Raw genomic sequence first — 25530 nt, 5'->3', positions numbered from 1 at the left:
CAGTTTAAAAAAGGCAAAAATATGAAGACAGTGAATAGATCAGTGGTTACCAAAGTTTAGGGGAAAAGGTGGGGTGAATAGGTGGGACACACAATCTTTAGTGAAAATACTCTGTATGATGTCGTAATGATGGATTTTTGTCATTATGCATTTACCCAAATTCATACATTTTTATCACCAAGAGTAAACCCTAATGTAAACTGTGAAATTTAGAAGAATTTATCAGTGTAGTTTCATCAGTTGCACCAAATGAATCACTCTGATAAGGGAAGTTAATAATGGAGAAGGCTATTAATGTGTGAGGGCAGAGGGTACATAAGACATCTCTGTACCTTCCTCTCAATTTTTGCTGTGAACTTAAAACTACTCTAAAAAATGAAATCCTTAATTCTATTTCCAATGCAATGGATTGATTCTATATTATTTTGAGAAATACGTTTACTACTTGAAACAAAGGTCTATGATTTTGAAGTTCCTTTGTTAATCCTTATAGATATCTTCCCAAACCAATATTTAGTTCTACCTTTTTTTGGTGCCTCAGCATTTTTCACACTGCAGAATAATGCACCATATTAAGATATGTGACAACTTCCAGGAAAGATGGTGGAGTAGGAGGATCCTAAGCTCACCTCATCCCACAGATACAACTACACGCACATCAGTGTAAAGAACTCAGAAAAACAACCCAAAGAGTGGCAAAACAGACTCTTCACAGCTAAATGTAGAGAAGATACCATATCAAAGAAGGTAGGAAGGATAGAGACACAATTGGGAGCCAGTGGAGCCACAGGAGTGTCTGCAGGAAAGAGGGACATAAGGGTTGTGGAAAGGGGAGAGGAACAGACCACTACACTAGGTACCCCAGGCATTGAAGACCTACACTGGGAAGATGAATCCCCGGAACATTTGTGTTTGAAAACAAGAGGGGCCTAACTTTGTGAGTTCTTACAGTCAGTGGGGCTTAACAGCTAGAATTTTAAAAATCAGGGGCTTGGTTCTGGGAGAACTTGAGGGTGATAGGAAACTGAGTCCCCACCTTAGAGAGATAGCACAACAAACAACCCCACAGAAAACAGCATAAAAACAGCAGTTTGAATAACACCTGAGGTATACAGGAAGATTCATTTGCTAATTTCAGAGCATGTGCTGAAGGGGTAGGTATTTTTTGGAGACTTCTCCAAGAATAAAAGACCTAATTGGTGCCATTTCCCTTACCCCCAATCCCAGCCTAGATACAAGGACACATGCAGGACCCAGCACAGGGCAACACTCTCCACCTAGCTAGCTAACAGCACACCCCACCCCTGCATGCTTCTGCAGACTATGCAAATGGAAGTGAAAAGAAAGCCAGGGTAGCAATACTTATATTGGACAAAATTGACTTTTTTTTAAAATTAACATATACAATTGACTTTAAAACAAAGACTCTAACAAGAGACAAAGAAGGACACTACATAATCATAAAAGAATCCAACAAGAAGGTAAAACTATTTTAAATATTTATGAACCCAACATGGGAGCACCCGAATACATAAAGCATCCAATAACATAAAGGAAATAATCAATAGTAATATGATAATAGTGAACTCCACTTACATCAATGGATAGATTATCCAAACAGAAAATCAACAAGGAAACAGTGGCTTTGAATGACACATTGGACCAGATGTATCCGAGATATAGTCAGAGCATTCTATCTTAAAACAGCAGAATACACATTCTTTTCAAGCATGCTTGGAACGTTCTCCAGAATAGATCACATGTTAGGCCACAAAACAAGTCTCAACAAGTTCAAAAAAACTGAAGTCATACCAGGCATCTTTTCCAACCACAATGTTATGAAACTAGAAATCAACCACAAGAAAAAATCTGGAAGGAACACAAATACATGAGGTTCAGTAACTTCCTACTAAATAATGATTGGATCAACCAAGAAATCAAAGAGGAAATCAAAAAATACATGGAGACAATTGAAAATGAAAACACAGCCATCCAAAATGTTTTGGATGTAGCAGAAGCTGTTCTAGAGAGAAGTTTATGGCAATATGGGCCTCAAGAAGCAAGAAAATTGTCAAATAAACAACCTCAACTTACACCTAACGGAGCTAGAAAAAGAAGAACAAAAAATCCCAAAACCAGTAGAAGGAAGGGAATAATAAAGATTAGAGCAGAAATAAATGAAATAGAAATTTAAAAAAAAGCAAAAGAACACATCAATGAAACCAGGAGCTGATTCTTTGAAAGGATAAAAAAATTGATAAACATTTAGCCACACTCATCAAAAAGAACAAAAACAAAACAGAGGACTCAAAATCAGAAATGAAAGAGGAGAAATAACAACCAACACCACAGAAATACAAAGGATTATAAGAGAATATTATGAAAAATTATATGTCAACAAGCTGTACAACCTGAAGAAATAGATAAATTCATAGAAACATAAAACCTCCCAATACTTAATAAGGAAGAAATAGAAAATTTGAACAGACTGATTACCAGCATTGAAATGGAATCAGGAATCAAAAAACTCCCAAGAAACCAAGATCCAGGACCAGATGGCTTCACAGATGAATTATACTGAACATATAAAGAAGAGTTAATACCTATTCTTCTGAAATTATTCCAAGAAGTAGAAGAGGGGGAAAAGCTTCCAGATTCGTTCTGTGAGGCCAACATTACCTTGAGACCAAAATCAGATAAAGACACTACAAAAAAGAGAACTGCAGGCCAATATGTCTGATGAACATAGATGCAAAATTCTTCAATAAAATATTAGCAAACCAAATCCAACAGTACATTAAAAAAATCATTCATCGCAATCAAGTAGAATTTATTCCTGGAATGCATGAGTGGTTCAGCATTCACAAATCAATCAACTTGATACATCACGTCAAGAAGAGAAAGGATAAGAACCATATGATCATTCCAGTAGATGCAGAAAAACCATTTGACAGAGTACAACATACATTCATGATAAAAGCACCCAGTAAAGTAGTTTAGAGGGAACATAGCTCAGCAGAATATAGGCCATTTATGAAAAATACACAGCTAACATCATCCTTAATGGTGAAAAACTGAGTTTTCCCCTAACATTGGGAATAAGACAAGGATGTCCACTCTCACCAGTTTTATTCAACATAGTACCAGAAGTCCTGCCACAGCCATCAAACAAGAAGAAATAAAAGGCATCCAGATTGGTATGGAAGAGGTAAACTTTTCACTATTTGCAGATGACATGATAGTATACATAGAAAACCCTAAATACTCCACCAAAAAACTACTAAAACTAATAGATGAATTCAGTAAGGTCACAGGATACAAAATCAATATACAAAAACCATTGCATAGCTATACACTAATAATGAAGTAGGAGAAAGAGAAATTAAAACAATCCCATTTATAATTGCACCAAAAATAATTAAGAACCTAGGAGTGAACTTATCTAAGGGGATGAAAAATCTGAACTCTGAGAATTATAAAACATTGATCAAGGATATTGAAGATGACATAAACAAAGGGAAAGATATTCTGTGTTCATAGATTGGAAGAACAAACATTGTTAAAATGTCCGTACTGCCCAAAGCAGTCTACAGATTTAATACAATCCCTATCAAAATACCAATAGCATTTTTCACAGAACTAGAATAAATAACCCCGAAACTTGTATGGAACCACACAAATCCTTAAATAGCCAAAGCATTCTTGAAAAAGAACAAAACTGGAGATATAATCCAGTTATGATTTTGTGATAACATAATCCCAGATGTCAAGATACATGACAGAGCTTTAGTAATATAATAGTATGGTATTGGCAGAAAAATAGACACATAAGATCAAGGGAACAGAATAGAGAGCCCAGAAATAAACCCAGGATTATATGGTCAATTCATCTTCAACAAAGGAGGCAAGGACGTGCAGTACAAAAAGGACAATCTCTTTAACAAATGGTGTTGGGAAAGTTGGACAGCTACATGCAAAAGGATGAAACTGGACCACTTTCTTACACAATACACAAAGATAAATTCAAAATGGATTAAAGACCTAAATGTGAGACCTGAAACCATAAAAATCCTAGAAGAGAGCACAGGCAGTAAATTTCTTTGACACTGGCCATAGCAACATCTTTCTAGTTATGTCTCCTCAGGCAAGGAAACAAAAGCAAAAATAAACTATTGGGACTACATTAAAATAAAAAGCTTCTTTGCAGCAAAGGAAACAATCAACAAAACTAAAAGACAACCTACTAAATGGGAGAAGATATTTGCAAATGACACGTCCAATAAAGGGTTAGTATCCAAAATACATACAGAACTTACATAACTCAACACCAAAAACAAACAAAAAAATAAAAACAAAAATAAATAATCTAATTTAAAGAAGGGCAGAAGACATGAGCAGACATTTCCCCAAAGAAGACATACAGATGGCCAACAGACACATGAAAAAATGCTCAACATCGCTCATCATCAGGGAAATGAATATCAAAACTACAATGAAATATCACCTTATACTGGTCAGAATGGCCAAAATAAAAAACACATGAACAAAAAGTGTTGGTGAGGATATGGAAAAAAAGGAACCCTAGTGCACTGATGGTGGGAATGCAAACTGATGCAGCCACTGTGGAAAACAGTATGGAGGTTCCTCAAAAATTAAAAATAGAATTACCATACAATCCAGTAATTCCAATACTGGATATTTACCCAAAGAATACAAAAACACTAATTCGAAAAGATATATGCACCCTTATGTTTACTGCGGCATTATTTACAATAGCCAAATTATGGAAGCAAGGTTAAGCGTCCATTAATAGATGAATAAAGAAAATGCGGACTAAACACACACACACTTACACACATACACACACACACAGTGGAATACTACTCAGCCATAAAAAAAGAATGAAATCTTGTCATTGGCAACAACATGGATGGATCTAGAGGGCATAATGCCAAGTGAAATAAGTCAGAGAAAGACAAATAATATGATTTTACTGACATATGGGATTTAAGAAACAAAACAAAGAAAAAAAGAGACAAAACATAAACAGACTTCTAACTATAGGGAAAAAATGGATGGTTACCAGAGGCAAGGTGGATGGGAAGATCAATGAAATAGGTTAAGGGGATTAAGAGTATGCTTATCCTGGTGAGCACTGACTAATGTATAGTTTTGTTGAATCACTATATTATACACCTAAAATGAACGTAATACTGTATACTGGAATAAAAATAGAAATAAAAGTAAAAATAAACTTTTAAAAAGATGTGGCTATGTCTTGGGTTTTTTGGTTTTTGTTTTTGACTTGTTTTTTGTAGGTTTAGAAAATACATCCTCTGTATACAGATTTACAGGTAAGTGTTATTAAGATCATGAATATAGGGAATTTGACAATCTGAAAATTTATTCCTTAAAACTATGATTGCATTGAATGACCTTTGGGTTTTTTTGTATTGCCTAGTACAATTTGAAAGGCTCTACCTTAGATTATGGTAGTTATCAACAGAGGTGATAGCAATTGGTTAGATTCTAGATATATTTTGAAGTTAATGCCAGTAGGATTTGCTGACATTTTTTATGTGAGTTGTGTAAGAAAGAGGAAATCCATAATGCTCCAAAAACATGGCTGGAGAAAATGAGTGAATAGTGTCATTTATTTGGAAGGAAGATTTGTGGATTGGGTAGACTGGGACGTGGGGCTGGGGATTGACTTACCAGCTTTATCCCCTCTGTTTATAGAGAATAAAAAGGGGTCCAATAGTTAAGTAAAATGCCACGAAGCCAGTAAATTTTAGTGCCTGTTTTCAATCCAACTTTAGTCTCACTAAAAATGTAGGTTGTGAAAGGAATGAGATTCTCTCATACATTACATTTGTAGTTCTGTGCAAAGAAAGTGTTGGACGACCAGAAGGAGAAGAAGGTTAAGGCAGGACTCATGGCTGACTCAGTGGACTTGGCTATCCTTAGCACATTGGCCACTATCTTTGTCCCAATTTTAGAAGAGACCAGTAATCCTCTCTTCCCTATTAGGACATTTGGCCTCAGAATGATTTTCTTGGTTGAATGTGTTTGGGGATTTTTCTGCTTCAAGCAGTAAGGAAAAAAACAACAGAAAATTCCCTCACAATTCTAAAAGATAGAAGTCTGAGATCAAGAGGTCAGCAGGGTTTGTTTCTTCTGGGGCCTCTCTTCTTGGCTGATAGATGGCCATCTTGTAGTCCCTGTGTGTGTGTGTTTGTGTGTGTGTGTGTGTGTGTGTGTGTGTGTGTTTAAGATTTATTTATTTTAGAGATAGGGGTGGGGAGTGGGGGTGGGGCAGAGGAAGAGGAAGAGAGAGAATTTCAGTCAGACTCCCTGCGGAATGCAGAGCTCAACTTGGAGCTCGGGGCTCAATATCATGACCCTGAGATCGTGACCTGAGCTGAAATCAAGAGTAAGATGCTTAACTGACTGAGCCACCCAGGTGCTCCGAAGTTCCTGTTCTTATATCATCTTCCCTTTGTATGTGTCTGTGCCCTAATCTCCTTTATAAGGATATCGTCGTACTGGAGTAGGATCTACCCTAATGATTTCCTTTGAACATAATTAACTTTTTAAAAGCCCCGTCTTCAAAAATAGTCACATTCTGAGGTACTGGGGGTTAGGAGTTCAACATGCAAATTTTGGGTGAACATAATTCAGCCCATTAATAAATAAAGTAGCTGACTGAGAAAACAATAATGTTCTCATTTCATGAATATACAGAGAGCAGCTTCATTGGCTTGAGGAAGAGGCAGTGTTTGGTGGGGGGGGGGGGAGGCACATTTAGAGTCAATGACACCTGGTTTCCAATCCACTTAATCTTTCTAAAGCTCAGTTTCCTCATATGTGAAATGGGAATAATAATCCTTTCATTTTTATGTGGTTATCAAGCTTGAATAAATAATGAGTTATGATACATCATAGAGTCAATACTAAATACTAAAACGCTAACACTGATTTTAAAGATCATATTTAAAGTACTCCAGATTTGTTCACTGTTTTTCCCTAAATCATTCTAAAATATTACAATATATTTTTCCATGTTTGTACAAATTAGAAATTATGTACAGAAGCCAAAAGTATTAGTTTAAAATGTATAATTTTTGGAGTTTAATTAATTTTCTAAGTTAAGTTTCTAAGTTAATTTTCTAAGTCTAAGTTTGTTTTCCCTTATTTGCAGTATTCAAATAACAATAGCAGAATTCACTTTGGATCATTGTGAGGCTTAAATAAATTACAATTGAGAAAACACTTAGTGAAGAGCCTGACACATAATAAGTAAAAAAAAAAAAAAAAATTAACTGTTACGTTGTCTGGTCTCTCTGTTTATATAATGTATTATCTATAATATAACAATATGAAAATTATGTTTCCCTTAAATGATAATTATATACATTACTTGTTAAAATAATTATTTTTGTCAAAATGCAGTATTAAGTTTACTTATCCTCATACAAACATTTTTTTCTCATTGTTACTTGGAGATAACAATAGAACTTCATAAAGGATCTTAAGGATTTATTACATAGCTGTATCATTGGATATGTGTACACGTGTATTATATAAACTAAAGCTAGGGAATTCTGATTATATGAAACACATCATGTAGATTTCTATTTATTAAATTTTAATGAAATTGTCTTTATATTTAATAAGATGCGTACATAGGAAAATGAACATTTTAGATCTCAACACAGATGTATAGGCAATAGGGAACACTGAAAGGCTGTTTTAGGCTTGCACTTATATAGACAAGATATTAATGATCTTTCTTTAGATGAATAGTTGTCATCTATAATAAAATTACAGAGCACTTTTATTTTAAAATTGTTTCTTTTCCTTAAGTGAATATCATATAATTTGAATTTTTTTTAGTAAGTCAGGCTTATCACACTCCTTTTTCCTTCAGACTTCAATGTTTTTATATCTTACATGTTTTAAAAATAGTGCAAATTTTTGGAAGAAACAAAATCTATTAGAATTTGTACATTTTAACGACATTTTAAAGTTTCTTTTGTTGCCTTCTTGGCTTAATTAAATATTAATTTGACAATAGGTTTTTCCAACTTAAGAGATTGAAATCTCTTTTCCACCACCTAGAAAGTGACTTGGAAAAAAAAAATCACTAAAACAGATTTATTCTTTCTTCTCTTATGCTAGTAGGTAATTTGACTGTTCTTTTTCTTAAATTTTGAAGGCTCGTGCTTAGAATGCTTTCCAAAATGTAATTTTGTGTCATAGGCATTTTAAAAGCATGTGTATGTTTTTTCTTCTTTCCAAATTCACAAACCTTGATAATGCAAAAAAAAAAAATCCCACAACTATATATTTTCACAGTATATAGCTTGTATGATATCATTTTTCAAAACAAATGTTCATTGCTAGCTCTGTACTTTGGAGCTATTTGAAGCATCAAAGAGGACATGTCCTCTAATGTGAAGTGCCTCTATTGTGAGTTAAGCGAATAGTACAGATGAGCCCCAGAAAAATACACGAGATATGCAGGTGGATGTTAAATCAATAAGAAATCTTATTTCATAAGTACTAGATTTCATTAGCAGTATTTCTCTGTCTTTAAAACTTTAGGAAAATATGTCATTATGCATAATTTGATGGGCTCTACCATGGTGATAATATTGCTTAGGGAAAATACTGACTCTAAGTAAGGACATAGTGAACTGCACATAAAGCATAAAACCCAATGAGTAGAAAGTAGAAAACAAAGAATGTAAATGAGTTTAAGTAGAGGATATTTCAGTGGAGGCAGTGATACATAAATCATTTATAGCAAAGACCCGTATTTAAAATTTTGCTAAAAAGGAATAGTGCAAGCAATCATCTAGTTTAAATAAAACCAGATAATAGTTACATAGGCACATTAAATTACCATCGTAGCTTACTTTTTTTGACTAAATATCAGTAGAAAACTGGGGATATGAAAAAGGAGATATACAATTACTAATGTCAAGAAAAGAGATTAATATGAGAATGGGGATAAATAAGAATATTTCAATGTAATGAAATACATAACCACAACATAACAGGAACTCATTGGAATGACACTAGATATTGCTTAGATTTTAAGTTAACCACCATCTTTTCAGTGATTCTAAATACATACTTCAGCATATATACACATCAAAAACTTCAGCAGGAAGAGCTAATGAATGTCACTCTGAGGGCTTTTGCCAAAAGGTTGTGGGTAAAGGATGAGTACTGAATTTTACTAAAATTTAAATGTAAGGAGGTTGTTTTATAGGTGACAAGAAGTCTTGCCACTTTCAAATCCTGCAGGACTCCAGATTCTTCACTGGAAATAGATCTAGTAAAATAAAAATAATTGTGAACATATTAAGGCCAAATAAGTGTCAGACCTTCTTGTCCTATTAGGCAATGAAAACCTGTCACTTAATGAAATGATATTAACAGTGACTAACATTTACTGAGTTCTCTCAGTGTTTTTAAGTATTTCTCATACATTTTCATATTTAATTAAAAAAACCCAGATGATTTCTATCCCAACACTCTCACAAAAGGGGAAACTAAAACAAAGAGAGTTTAAGAAACTTGTCCAACTCTCAGAGTTGATGTGCCAGAGTGTGGATATTTTGACCAGAGGCCATTGATTTCAGATTTCAGAAATGGGCTTTGCCATTTCTTTAGTGTCTTAGTAAAATTAAAACTTTTCATTAAATACAACATATATGAATATCAACATCTCTGCAATCTACCTATTTTAGATTGTGTTGATATATATAAATCCTTAAATATCTTGGCAGGAAAGAAAATTTAAAGTTAGTGATTAGGTTGTTTGTGTCAAAATTTTTACTGAAAATAAGGATTAAGCTGCATTGGGGTAAGATAGAGTAGGACTCCTTTCTCTTCTCATGCAATGTTATACTGTTATTGTAGTCCTTGAGCCTAGATGGTGTTTGTTCGCTGATTCACTTGCGATGCGATACTTTTTGTGGCTGTGAATCACAATCACCTTGGAAGCTTAAGAAAATTTAATACCTAGGATATAAACAGAACCTCAGAAATTAGAAGCTCTAGGAGTGGGGCTTGGGCTTAGATGTGGTTTTTGTTGTTGTTGTTGTTTTAAGCCACCCAGTCATTTTATTTTATTTTATTATTTTATTTTATTTTATTTTATTTTTTATTTTTTAAAAGATTTTATTCATTTGACAGAGAGAGAGAGAGAGAGAGTGAGAGAGAGCGCACAAGCAGGGGGGAGGGGCAGACAGAGGGAGAGGGAGAAGCAGGCTCCTGGCTAATCAGGACCCTGTTATCATGTCCTGAGCTGAAAGCAGACACTTAACCAGCTGAGTCAGCCAAGCCCAAATTGAGTAACACTGATTACTCACTAAAGATACTGACAGAGAGAACAAGCAACATGTTATCTCTTTTGAAGACGAATTACAATAATATGTATTTAAATATTCTAGGAATAAATAAATAAATAAATATCCCTAGATAGAGTTGTCTATGTGTATAGTTGAATAATTAAATATATGTTGAAATGTAATTCTGCCCCCAATACTTCATCATGAATCGTCCATTTTAAGGACTTTTTTTTTTTTAAGATTTTATTTATTTATTTGTCAGAGAGAGAGAGAGAGAGTGAGAGAGGCAGGCAGAGGGAGATGCAGGCTCCCTGCTGAGCAAGGAGCCCGGTGCGGGACTCGATCCCAGAACCCCTGGGATCATGACCTGAGCCAAAGGCAGACGCTTAACCGAGTGAGCCAACCAGGCATCCCAAGGACATTTTTTTTTAAAAATAACGTTAGTATATCCCTAAGAAATTGAGCAATAAATCTGTTACATAGTCTAATATTCAGTTCATTTTTTTTTTAAGATTTTATTTATTTATTTGACACAGAGAGACAGCGAGAGAGGGAACACAAGCAGGGGGACTGGGAGAGGGAGAAGCAGGCTTCCCGCTGAGCAGGGAGCCCGATGCGGGCCTCGATCCCAGGACCCTGGGATCATGACCTGAGCCGAAGGCAGTCGCTTAACCAACTGAGCCACCCAGGCGCCCCTCAGTTCATTTTTTAATTCCCCTAATTATGCCAATAATATCTTTTATGAAATTTTAATTAAATCAAATCAATATTTACCAAATAGTTCTTTTGTCTTTTTTTTTTTCTTGGCACCTTTTGAGTTGAAACTACACCCCATTTTTTAATGCCATTTATATCTGAAGCATCCAGGCCAGTTGTCTTGTAAAATGGTCCACATTCTAAATGTATCTGACTATTCTTTCCTAGTATTGCTTAACTCTACCCTCTGACCTCTGAGTTATCTGCAAACGAATGTTAGATTTAGACTCCAGATTGATAAGACTCAGGATAAATATTTTTGGCAAGAATAGTTCAGAAATAATGTTAGGTACTTCAGATTAGAATTTCCATAAAGCAGGCTGCCACACCATTATGTAAGATAATGAAAGATGATGATTGCTTTAGCCAAAACCCATGAAGGCACATTTTCCCCTTAATAAGAAATCAATATATAGGGACGCCTGGGTGGCTGAGTCAGTTAAGGGTCTGCGTTCGGCTCAGGTCATGATCTCAGGGTCCTGGGATCGAGTCCCGCATCAGGCTCCTTGCTCAGGGGGGAGCTCACTTCTCCCCCTGCCTGTCGCTCCCCTGCTTGTGCTCTCTCCCTCTCTGACAAATAAATAAAGTCTTTTAAAAAATCAATATATAAGTGTGTATGTAATTGTATATATATCATATATGTGTGTATGTCTGTGAGATAAACAACAAATTTCTAGGAAAAAAATTGCATATCCAAACTGATTCAATAACCTAAGGAAATTATGAATTTTCCTACTGACCATTACAAATTTAGTCAGGGGGTGTCTGGGTGGCTCAGTCAGTTAAGCATCTGCCTTTGGCTTAGGTCACTCAGGTCATGACGGGTCCTGGGATCAAACCCGGTGTTGGGCTCCCTGCTCAGCAGGAAGTCTGCATCTCCCTCTGCCCCTCCCCCTACTTGTGCTCATGCTCTTTCTCTCTCAAATAAATAAGTAAAATCTTTTAAAAAATTCTAAAAGAATTCATTCAGTTGTCAAAAATTAGCAATTTTTGTATGTAATCAGCAATTAACCTATACTTTGACATGAGTCTGTTCTATTTTCACCAAACCTTTCATATAATGATTTTAGCTTCCATTTCTGAAAATTGCCTGAATTACTATTAGCAATATGGGGGTTGCAAAATGATGATTTTTTTTAAATGTATTATTCCTTTTATAACCATTAGCTGGCATTTTTCTGTGTCTTATGGTGAACAGACATAGAATATGTGTATAGTATGTATAATTTCATATTGATATCTCAAATTCAATTTTAATATTTTAGCATTTTGCCCTTGACTGTTCATATTTGTATATATCTCTTAAACTGAAAATCTTGACTTGTAATAATATTAATGTATTTACTTATTTCCTATGTTATATAGTATACAATAAATCTTTTATAGAAAAATATCAAACTAAAAATTTACTGATAGAAATTTAAGATTTCAGTTTTGTTTTTTCTTTAAAGTGTATTCCATTATGAATATAATCAGAGAACTCTTCAGAAAATTACTTGAAATAATTCTTTTCTCTGGCTATGGTAACAATTTGATATATGGTTAAATTAATTTGTTTCATCTATGTTCAAGTGTTTATATTTACCTTTGATTTCATGGTACATAAAATAATTCAGAACCATAAAAATATATACTCAGAAATATCGTTCCCCTCCTTCTTCCTTTTACCTACTGTAACCACATTATATAATTAACCATTTTTGTAGCTACTCTTTATTCTTCCTGTGCATTTAACAACAGTGTAACTACATCCACCAATCCCCCCATGCACATAAACATACACAAACGTATATAAACATTTAAAACATAAGTATTTTAAAATATAAAACAAACAGGTACATACATATAGCTATGGACATAATTGAATATAACACACCCATAGCAGTATGCACACAGACCTAAATTTCTTAATCACAAGTCACATCTCCTATTTTATTGTCCTTTTATTAAGATACGTGTTAAACTCTTACAGTATGACTATAACATTTTAAATTATTCTTGTGATTCTGTCACGTGAGGCTGAGCTATTAGGTGTACACATATTTAGAATCATTACTTTTCCTTGATGATTATGAAAATTTTAACATTATGAAGATCCTTCTCTTTTGAGAGTACAGATCTTCCGCATTGGTGTTCAAGCTCCCTCTTTTCTATATTCAAATTGTGTTTACTTTGTCAAAGAAAAGACGCTTGCTTAATAACTGTGTGGACAATGTCTGTTTTTTCATATTAAGTCTTTGTTCTTTATTCTGTAGAAGCAAATGTTAATGGATCACATGCCCCTCATCCTCCCATGCTCCTTTCTCCAGGGCCAGAAGGAATTCAGACTGCTTATTTTTATACTTACTGGTATCCTGGGGAAAAAGGTAAAGAAGAGTTTATAAAACCTGGACAAAAGAAGGATGTAACTTTTTCAGTTCTCCCAAGGGCTGAATCTTGGCTGACATAACTGACAGTTTTTGGACATACAGAAGGAAATGATGAGTTGGGCTAAATGTCCAGATGTGTGCTCAACAGATGTATAAGGTTACATTTGAAAAGGCAAGGAATGCAATACCTGTATCTTTAGAGAGGAAGTTGTAAATAGTAAACACATAACTCAGCTATCAACTGTAGTCTGATTTTTAAAGATTTTCAGAGTAACAAATACCTTTTCATCTCCTTAAAGCATTTTAGCAGTGCTTAGAAAAGTCCTTATATGTGTAAAATCAGTTCAAAAAAGATCATAAATTGAAGTAAATCAAATGGAGACTTAGATTATAATTCTCGCTTTATCGTCTTTAATATATGGTTGAGCAGTTTTTATTAGTTTATTTTTACCATCAAATGTAAATAGACTTTTTTTGAATCTTTATTCATCTATACCTGGGAATTTCTTGCTTTTCTTAGTACTAAGCATCTTCATAAACACCTTGCAAATATTCTATTACCCATGCTAAGGAAAACTATTGAAGAAAAATAGCACAATTACTCCATTTCTTTTCAATCCTATAGAACAGTGCCATTTTTTAGCAGTTTATTTCTGAATTCTCTTAAGAACCAAGATGAATAATGTCTTAAAATATCAAGCAAGAAAAGTGGAGTCCTTTCTACATGAGAGGGCTATTGTAGCACTATACTGGAATGCTCCAGTTTAGGATAGATACTGCCCTCATTCAAATATTCGTTCATATACACCAAAATATTCTTTTCTGTTCTACGTGGTTACCATGCCTTGCATGCTTCTTAGAAGCCAAAACATACATCCATGGGAATGACAACACAGCACATCCTAATTCGGGAATTTTAAAGGCCTCTGGGATTTAAAGTTGACACTTCTTTGGCTGAGCTCCAGCACACAACTGAACTGGGAAGAAGAAAGAAGCCATTTGGGTTCTGTGTTTTCCTTCATCTCATGTAGTTCTGGAGAGAAAAATGATGTCTTGCTCAGATCGTTAAGACGTTAATTTGAATTGAATTAAGTAGACAATCTTTAATAAAGAGAAAGTTGTCGATGGAAATTCACCTAAGGGTTGGACCAGTTGGACTATTGGTTGGACTACCTTGTCGTAGTCTCAGGAGCACAGAAAGTGATTCTTCATATTGGAAGAGAAATTTTATAACTCACAGCATTTTCTTTTCATCCTCTGTAAACACAGCCAAAGGAGGAGCTGCTTCTCTAGGATTTAACTTCCTCCTATTTCCAACAGGTGGTGGGAGGAAGAACTGAGGAGGGAAACTACAGAAAGAGGAGTCGAGCACTGGATAAGATGTTCAGGCAACAGGGGGTTCATTGACATTTCCCCTCTCCTAGGACAGCCTCCCAATCTAAAATAGATGTTGATTTCCTTAGTTGTGTTTAAGTTCAGAGATGGCGGGGAGGGTAAGCAAGCTGCCAAAAAAGTTGACCTGTCTCTGGAAAAGTGTCTACATTTCAGTCACTACCTCAAAGGCCATAGGGAGGGGTGATGGTTAGTTTAGTTATTCTTGCAAAATATACCACTACAAGTGTTTTTCTTCCCTCACTGATATTAAGTAGCTATGTATATGGCAGGTTTTACTTGTCAAGATATAAAAGCATTTTCACATATTCATATGCTCCTTTAAGACACTCATTTAGGGGCACCTGGGTGGCTCAGTCGTTGAGCGTCTGCCTTCGGCTCAGGTCATGATCCCAGGGTCCTGGGATCGAGCCCCGCATCGGGCTCCTTGCTCAGCGGGAAACCTGCTTCCCCTCTCACACTCCCCCTGCTTGTGTTCCCTCTCTCGCTGTCTCTCTCTGTCAAATAAATAAATAAAATCTTTAAAAAAAAGACATTCATTTAGTTTCTTTCCTAATCTTCAGATGTCTTTACTTTTCAGAGAGGCAGTTTCATCAAGAGGATAAGAGGAGAGATTTTAAAGTCAGACTTGATTTCAAATTCTGACTCTATCATCTATTAATTATTGTGACCTTGTACAAACTACCTAATTTCTCTGAGTCTCAATTTATTAATTTTTAAAATGTGCATTAATATTACATACCTCTCAAAATGTGAGATTCAATGAAATAATTATGTGTTCAAAGGCTAGCACATAGCAGTGATAATTAATTGTTATTACTCATATATACAATAAGAATGTGGCAACCATTCCAAGAATTCCAGAATTCCAGACTGTAAGAGTTAGTGCTCATTGATTAAGATGCTTTGTCTCACTGATACCGTAGAGCCTCAGAACTTATTAGCAGGCTACTGTAAATAACTACTTCCAAGGATGGAACTTACATTCTGTCACTTTATTAGGATATAAGAAGATGAGAGAAGGGATCTTGTCTTACTCGTCCTTGAAAGGGCAACACCAAGTACTAGGTGGTATATTCTATATATTTTGTGAACTGATATTCTATATGAGTACTAATAATTATACTACTTTGCATTTCCATTTTATCTTTCTTTAAAGATTAAAATAATACTTTTCCCTTATACCTTCTGGTCTTGAATTGTTTGATTTTTTAAGATATTTAATTAAAATGAAATAATACTTATTTTTTAAATGATTTAAGAAATGGTATTTTCATTACAATGAAAAAAAATAGATATATTTTTACTTCTAAATATCTAGTCAAGAGAAGAAGGATAGGTAGAGTTGGTGAGCCAGGAGTTTCTGAGTTTCATTTTGGACATGTTAAGGTTGAGATGCCTATTAGTCCCTCAAGTAGAAATGTCAAGGAGCAAGTTTTATGTAAGATTGGCATTCAGGGAAGAGGTCCAGGCTGGAGATATAAACGAGCACATCTTTATCATATTGATGGTATTTTAAACTCTGAGAAAGACTGAGATGCAAAAGAACGAGTCTAGAGAGAGAAAAATCTCCAAAAGCTGAGACTTGTGGTATTCCATTATTTGTATTTAGAGGTACTAGGAGGAAGCAGCAAAGTAGACTGGAAAAGAAACAGAAAAATCACAGAAGGGTGTGGTGTATGGTCCTAAAAGAAGGTGAAGAAGGTGTATCAAGGAGAAGCTCATGATGAAGTATGTCAAATTCTGAGAGATTCCGGGTTTAGAAACAGTAGGCCAGGTTACTGGGACTAACTTCTTTTCTGAGGGCAGCTTAAAACTTCTGGTTGAATATAGAAGCTGTCTTAATGTTTTCAGAGAGATATCCAAATAGTGAGAATCACTAGGCCAAATCTTGAAGACAGTGAGGACACAGAAAATTAAGGTAGCATTCCAATCCATTTTTATTGTTTGGGCATCTGGTAGTCCTGAAGAGAGTGTGAAAATGAGTGGTGATTTTGGTTTTCTTTGGGAGCAAAGGGGTAGAAGTTAACCTAAGACCTCAGAGAGTCAGGGTCAAACAGATACGAACCAACCCCATCACTCACACACCCACCAGAATGGGGGAAAATTGTCTTGATGCAGGGAAACAGGGGAAAATCAAGAAATATAAAAGCAGAATTAGTCTCTAAGCATTTGCAAATCACACACCAACCCAAACAGATAATCATAGCCAAAATGTACCCTGCCAGATTTATCTAAGACATTTGAAGCCACGAATGTAGTTCAAAGTGGTCTAGATAGCTGACAACAAATAACACAAATGTGTCTGGAAAAATAGTGATGCTTACCTATGCCTCAGTTATGTTTTCAAAAGCAATGACCAGCACACATCAATGAAAATCAGGCACACAAGGACACAGTAATTATATTTAACAACTAGCAAAAGCAAGAGACAAATGAGACTCCATTGCAGAGATTTTGGACATCTATAGTATCAGACACAGATTTTAGCAACTATGCTTAATATATTTTAAAAAATAAAATCATGCAAATAAATAGACATATTAGCAAAATAATTTCAATTGACAGTGCATATTTGCAAAGAATATATAGAATTTCTAGAAATGACAAATACAAATATTGAAATTACAAACTGAGTGTTTAGATTTGATAGATTACATAAAGCAGCAGAAAAAATTTTTCAATAGTAGATCAAAAGAAACTCCACAGAATGAAGGCTACAGGGGGGAAAAAGGATGGAAATTAAGGGAGAAAGAATAAATAACACGGAACAGAGCAAAAGAGTAAAATTTCATGTATGTTGAAGAACCTTATTACTTCGGGACTCCTTAGTGCCTGGGCCAAGTCTTAGCATTACTCCAAAATTTTTCTGAGCATATGAAAGCATTATTGAAGTAAGAAAGGCCTTAGAAAATAATGTCTGAGGACGGGCCTGTGAAATACCCAAACTAGTCAATTTTATTAAATGCATGGGCAAACCTCTAGTTTACATATTTCTCAGTTGAAAAATATCAAACTTCATCATAAGTGATTTATAATGAGAGAGACCGATGCTAATTTTATTTGAGAAGACAACAAAAATATTTCAAAGAGCATTAAATAGTGTGTTCTTCTGAGCATGAGCATGTTAAATCTCATTTAACTGTAAGGAGCACTTCTTATCTCCCCCTTTTTTTCCCTTGCAATTTATTTGTCAGAGGAATTGTGTCTCTTCCTCCCACATATATGCCTCTCTGGGTTTGCTGATTGCATCCCCCTGGTAAACTGTACCATATTCCTTTGTCTTCTGGAATTCCTTATTTATTTATTTATTTACTTACTTATTTTTATTTATTTAAATTCAATTAGGCAAGGTATAGTACCTGTGAATTACTGGTAGAATCTAAAGGCTGGATAAGATTCAAGTTTGATTTTGGGAACAAGATTACTTTATAAGTGGTATTGTTCTCTATTGTTAGGAGAAGCATGCTGTTGTATTCTCTCTCTTTTTGTGAGAGTAGCCCTGAGAATCACACGACCAGTCCTTATATCAATGTCTCTCCATTCATAATGGTTTTCTGAAGTTCTTTAGTAGATTCCTCTGGGAACAATATTTCTTGACTTTTTGTATGCTGATAACAGTGTGTCCTTGGCTTTTATACTTGGAAGTCAGTTTAGCTTCCTATAAAATCCTGGGCTCACATTTTCTTTCCTTGAGTATCTTAAATATGTCTATTCATTTATTCATTTTCCTTCTCTTTCTTTTTTCTTCAAATGAGTGAAATCAAGAGTCGGACTTTTAATAAATTGAACAGAAATTTTATTTCCTTTCCCAAGTGACCCAGTCAAATCTCTGATATGTGAGACCATGATCCTTTTACTCATTTTATGGGAAATTAGTTTTCCTTAAATTTAGGTGGAAGGATTTTCTTACAGTAGCTTTCTCAACTTCACAGCACTCTCTTTTTTTTTAAATTAAATGTTAATGTAACATATATTTCTTATATGTTTATATAACATATTAACATTTTATATATATGATTTATATAATTACATACATATAATTTTATACTTTTATGTTTTATACTTTCTGAGATATCCCAACTCCCAACTTTTCTTCTCCCCCTTTTACCTGAATTTTTCATTTCCTGTGCTCTTACAGCATTTTCCTTTATCTACAGTGGTATTGGAGTTAATATGCAGATGAGGGAGATGATTTCAGGTACAATATTAGTACCAAATATTGCTTGAGAAACGAGTTTTGATTTTGTCCCGCAAACAAAGATACAGGAGTAAATAGTGAATTAAGTTTCAGAACGAAAACAGGCAGAAACACACCACCTCGTATTATCTGTAGTTCCCTAGCAAGTCTCAGGGGGGAATGCATGCTTTCCAGTCATCCGACCACCCAGAGGGATAGTGTCAGAAACACGCTGTCTAGAGCACCAGGGGCCGACTGGTTACCCGCACAGACTTGGGAATCCAACTCCGGGCGTCTGAATCCCAGCTCTGTCACTCAGAATCTGTGCAACTTGGGCAAGTTTTGAGGTAAATTCAAGTCACTGAACTCAGAATTTCTTTCCAGGCAAATTTTGTAATTTGACTTTAATTTTGAATATAATAAAAATCAGACAAAATACAGTGAAAATGGAAATGAAATTCTTTCTAGGTAGTTTTGATCTTTACAAGATTAAAATTGTGTTTTCCTGTCCTTTTATAATTTGCCATTGTGGCAGTCTAGACTTTGGCAACTTCGCCAGTATGTAGGTGGATACTTCATTTTAAAATCCTGAATTTTGTATCATGCTGAAGTTATTAAGCTTTAAAAAGTCATCAGACAGCTCATCTGAGAGTCATTTTTATTTTACTTCTTTAAAAACAGAAATAAAGAGTTTATTCGGAGTTCTTAGACTTTTTGTTATTAATAATTTAAACAAAAATATTTCCAAAAATTATGACAAGATGGGAATTATGCAAGATATTTTAAAGTTACACACTACATGGGGATTTAACATCAGTTAATTTTTACAGAAGTAGCCATATTGATGATATTTCTATCAACTCCTCCTCACCCCGTCTTATAACTCTGTAGCACAAGGAGCTGCTTGGTGCCCGTTTTTGTTTGCTTTAGTACCACAAGCAGCTAATTGGAAGGAAGAATGACATAGTCCTGGTTCAGATGATATAGAAATAACATCTGCCTACTTGGGTGAAGTGGCAGAGAGTAGTTTTAGCTATAGTCTTGAGTAAGCACTGATATCTATAAATTCTGCTAAATTATTGATTGCGCTTCAACCAGACAAAACACATGTTAGCTTTACAGTATCTTCTATGAATACCAGGTCTGTGTCTTACTCTAGCTTGGTTGTATGGTCTATCCTCCGTACTGCTCATAAATCCTGTTGACCTTGAGAAGAACAAAAAGAAAAGTAAACAGCCTTTTCTCCTGTTACTTTAAATGGACACTTTCTCTCTTCCACTGAGTATAATGAAGGATTCTGTTTATTGCTGTCTTCATTTTGACATGAAAACTGTAGCCGTTTGATAGTAGGATACTTGATTTGAAGCATGGATAACCTAGAGATACAGCTCCGTGCCCACTGGGGATCATACTGGGGGAACTGTATTAATGTCTTATATAATAATCATAAATTAGAATTGACATTATAAAATTGAGGTCGTGGAACACATAATAATCCTAGAAGAACTACTTCAGAGAAGAAGGAATGCTTACTAAAATACTAGACACTCAGTAATCTTTTTTTTAAAAGAGATGAATATTGAACTGAGTACTTTGCATTTATTGAGGTAATATTAGAAAATGACTGCTCTCCAGTGTCAGGTTGGGGACTTTTTTCTAGGACCTATGACAGGATGTTTTCTCTTAGCCTTTTTTTTTTTCCATTTTAACTGGAAAAGGAAAATCTTTCTTGCCAGATTTTTTTAACCCCGTCTAAGTAATAAAATTGTATCTAAGAATGTAGTTATTAGAAAGTACTGCTACCTATTTAAAACTTACGGAAACACTTAATTTTTAAGGCAACATTAACTAGGGTTGAATTATGGAGCAATTCCTCCGGAAGTTCATGTCAGAGGAATGTTATTGCCAAATAAATCCACTATGATCAGTTGAGCGACAGTGAATAGGAAAAGCACTTAAAATAATTGGACACTCAGGGGTACCTTTCCAAAGTCTGTTGTGACATGTTAGCTGTGTCACTCCCATTAAAACCAGTGGGGGTTTTGAGGTTAAAATTCATCTTTACAGATTAAAGCCTTCCTTCTTTATACGTGGCACTGTAGAAACCATCAGAGAAGCCCAGGGTTGGAACATAAATGTTCTGTGGAAAGTAGTGATACTAATTTCTCCCCCTCACATTTGTCTTTATAAACTTTCTAATTTTTAATGCATTCAACTGATTATGGAAGGAGATGTATTTACACTAGAATTTATGCGTAAAAAGCATCATTTTTATAGTTGATATGTTGGGTCAGAAAATAACCTTTGCCTTTTAAAATGTTTTCTTATATTCCATCCAGAAACATATCCTTTTTAGATCTCCACTCCCTCTGCTGGTATTCAGATAGATGCCTAAATTTCTTCTAGGAGGGCTAGAGGGCTTTTACGCAAACTGTGTAAATTGTCTCTATGATTGCTTTAGGGAGGATTACAGAAGGAAAGAACGATTTTTAAGACTACAAAGAGCCAGTCTCCCTAAGTAATGTGAGAAATGAAAGTATGCTTATTTTACTTATTAGAAAAGAAAATGTAATATAGTTCTTTTTTAATTTTTTTTTTGATTGGGGGCAAGAAATGTGATTCATTTGCTATCATTGATTTTAGAGAAATTTTTGTGATGTCAGAGAATACTAATCAGTGTTTACGTTCCTTGCATGCCCTGATTCATGTACAAATCAAAAATGTTTCTATTGTAAGTCTGTTTCAAGGATACTCAGATACAATATTTGAGAGATATAATTCTTGAAAACCATATTATTCAATCAATAAATACTAGATAGAATAAGTGAGTTTAGCCTCAAATCCCTGCTATGTCATTTAACAATTGTAACTTCTTTTATCTTACTTTCTTCATCTGTAAAATCATGGTAATAAATCTTTGCTATCAAGGTTGTATGAACAGTACACAACGGATTGGTTGTTTACCACCAGCAATTTGTTTGTCGATGGTCTCTATCCCAGGTTAACAGATATACTTTCTAACCTGCCTCAAACATCTAAATGAATAAGTAAATTCAGAGAATAAATGAATGACTTAGAAGCGGTGGGCCATGGTGGCTCTGATTTGTCCTGGTTTTCTGAATCAGTGCTTCAATTCCAAAAATAACACCAGTGATGGTTGGTGTAAGGCACTGGTGTGAACAGGCAAGAGAGGGCATTTGAGGAAAGTTAGTCTTGTTATCATCACTTTATGTCCGTACATTTAAACCTCTATTACTAGCACAGAGTCAGAAATATAATACATGGTAGAATTTTGATTTGAACACATATCTTCAGGCATCAAATTCAATGTTTTTTTTTTTTCTATCACACTTACACTGCCCTGCCCATTAGTGATTAAATGCAAAAAGAAAATAATGTACTCTTTTTCTCTAAATGTCTTTGCCCGATTTGCTTTCCACATTTTTTTGTTTCTGCCTAATATCAACTTACCTAAACCATTGTTTTTCATCTTACTTGCCAAACTGAAGTCTTCCTTTCTGCAGTTCATCATTTATTCGTTAGAATAATTTGCCCTGGCATTTCCTAGGGTGGCCCTTACAGAATCCAGGGGAAGAGATGAGAGGGAACTTTATGAGGAGCAACACAGGATGCAAATGTTAGCCAGAACCTTGAAGCCATCAGTGACTCTCTGGAGAACTGACCTGTGAGCTGAGGACCACTGCTTTGATAATTTTAAGAGGCCCATTGTTTATTATAGATTGTCTTTTTCTCCAAGGTGACAGCAGCAGTATATAAAATTATAAATTGCTTCCCAGCGTCCTGCCTCTGGCATTCACCCATGCTGCCAGAATGTACGTAGACGGTGGGGGTGGGTAGTGAAAGAATGTTTAGAGATGAAGGAGGAGGGGCAGGGCTGGACACAGACTCTTCTAGTCTGAAACTGTGTAAAAGATCAGGGAATTTTGGAGAGGTGAGAAAAAATAAACTTGGCCATCTAATTATAGAATGTCAATTCTAAAACACTTAAGAGATCATTTGATTTAAAACCCTCATTTGGCAGATGAGAAAATGCATGCCCAGAGAGGATAAATTGATTAATCTGTCATCCAAAATCTGATATATGCTTAGATGTGTGAACTTCAAGACTTGAGACATCTTACTGCCTCTGATTTGTTCTTTCCATTTAATACTTGCTGAATAGTTTTGACAAAATTGATTTCAAATGCAAAATTAAATTACAATATTAACTAAATAGAGAATTAATTTAGCCCCCCCTTATAGGGAAAGCTTTTTGAAACCAGTTAGGTTCTTCTGCAGTTCGTTTTGATTTATTCCCTTGGGATTATTTACTCTTGGATTATTGCGTTTTGACAGACTCTGTTTTTCACAGTTTTCCTGTCTTTCTTCTTTTATGCTTTCTATTCTGTCCAGTTACACTCACCTTCCTATTAAACACAGAATTACTATCTTCAGTCTATTCTTGATTTTTATAAAAATGCAAATGCTACTGATACCCTATCTTGTTCCTTTGTCCTTACAAGTCTGCCACTTGATGCTGTCAGTGTGTGTTGTCGTATGTCATTATTTCATCTCACACCTTGCTTTGTAGGATGCAATAATGGAGTTCTTATTTACCAATTTAATTGGACCTAAATCAATGGTTAAAGATATTGAGTCATTAGTCACATACATTATTATTATTATTATTGTTTTATGGAAAATTTCAAATATATGCAAAAGTGGAAAGAATACAGTAATAAACACCATTACCACTAAACCCATTACCCTGTTTCAAAATTACCAATCTTCTGCCATTCTTACCCCACCTATCACAAGCACAACCTTTTTTGCCTGAAATATGATAAAGCCAATCTGAAACATTGTATTTCAGCTCTGAATATTTATTTGCAACTATAACAATACTTTTGTTTTAACATAATAACAATGCCAGGGCACCTGAGTGCCTCGATCAGTTGAGCATGGGACTGGATTTCTGCTCTGATCATGATCTCAGGGTCATGGGATCGAGCCCTGAGTGGGGGGGGCTCTGTGCTGAGCGTAGGGGCCTGCTTGGGATTCTCTTTCTCCCTCTCCTTCTGCCCCTAACCTGCCCCCCCGCCAAGTGTGGGCTCTCTCTCTCTCTCTCAAACAAAAACTCAAAAAAAAAAAAAAAACCAACCCTCAAATAATAACAATACCATTATCTTACAACAACGTGTAATAATTCCTTAATAGCATCTAATGAACTTTTTTTTTTTTAACAGTTGACTGTTTGAATTAGAATCTAAACAAGGTCAATTAGCAATAATCGCGCCTCGGATAAACCTCATTGGCTACGATACTGCCACTGCGCAAAGCTAGAATCTAAACAAGGTCCAGCAGTAGATTTGCATCAGATGTCTTATATTCTTTTTAAATCTATCTAACAATCCCCTCTTTTTCTTTTCATTTATCTGTTGAAAAAACATGTTATCTTTTTTTTATCTGAAGACCTGCCCATATTTAATTCTCTTGATGCCATTTAGCTTTTATTTTCCATCACTGTAATATTTCCTAAAGCCATAATTAGATCTAGAGAATTGATTAAGTTCAAGTTGAATTTTGGGAGAGTGGGAAGAGGGCAAAGATACTTCCAAGATAGTGCTATCTACACTTAGGTTAACATATCATGACTGGTATCAGGTTGACCCGTCTATTATGAAGGTCCACATCAACTCTCAATCTAGTTATTGTAGTATCTAGTGACAAAACTTTCTTAACTCATGATCTTATCAGGACTGCAAAATGGAAATTTTATAAATACATTATTTCTCCTGCATTTAATATTTATAAAGAAAAATTTCCCCTCACTATATGTTCAGTTGGCTAACCAGCTAGTGAATTTGTTTAGGAAAGGCAGGGTAAAGGCTTGGTTCTTTCCTGGAAATTTTCAGATTAATGAATTGATATCTTTTTAAAAAAATTTTATGTATTTATTTGACAAAGAGATAGAACATGAGAGCACAAGTGGGGGGGCGGGGTGGGGAATGACAGAGGGAGAGGTAGAAGCAGACTCCCCACTGAGTAGGGAGCCTGATGTGGAGCTAGATCCCAGGACCCTGAGATCATGACCTGAGCTTAAGGCAGACATTTAACTGACTGAGCCACCCAGGTGCCCCATGAATTGGTATCTTAGCAAAGATGATCCATGAGTCTGTTTTGCTTTTTGGAATATCATAATAAAATCTTGGCTTTATGAGCTTTCAAAAATGTATTTGTTGTGTTAAACCCTTTAGACTGATCATTTGTTTCCATGTTTGAATATCCTATGACCTTTGATGTGACCTTGTTAGTCTGGTAACCTTTTTGTTTTTATCCAAGATAAGCTGTACTAGCTTCATCATGTACATTTTCTGACCCAAACCTGGAATTAACTATTTCTTTAAAAAGTTCTGGTTTAATTTTAGGGGTCACACTCCAGGTGCTCGGATGTACATTGTTAGGAGAG

The 25530-nt window shown here is 35.0% G+C and overlaps 1 protein-coding gene and 1 pseudogene across 2 annotated transcripts in view; one reads left to right on the top strand and one right to left on the bottom strand.

The window, feature by feature from the left end:
* Positions 1 to 25530, top strand: part of AGMO (alkylglycerol monooxygenase) — a 390408-nt gene that overhangs the window by 86389 nt on the left and 278489 nt on the right. The window lies entirely within an intron of this gene.
* On the bottom strand, positions 24244 to 24402 carry LOC113912129 (annotated as a pseudogene).

The sequence above is a fragment of the Zalophus californianus genome, chromosome 12, assembly GCF_009762305.2.
Source record: "Zalophus californianus isolate mZalCal1 chromosome 12, mZalCal1.pri.v2, whole genome shotgun sequence".
Classification (NCBI taxonomy): domain Eukaryota; kingdom Metazoa; phylum Chordata; class Mammalia; order Carnivora; family Otariidae; genus Zalophus; species Zalophus californianus.
This window is presented reverse-complemented; position numbering and strand designations above follow the sequence as displayed.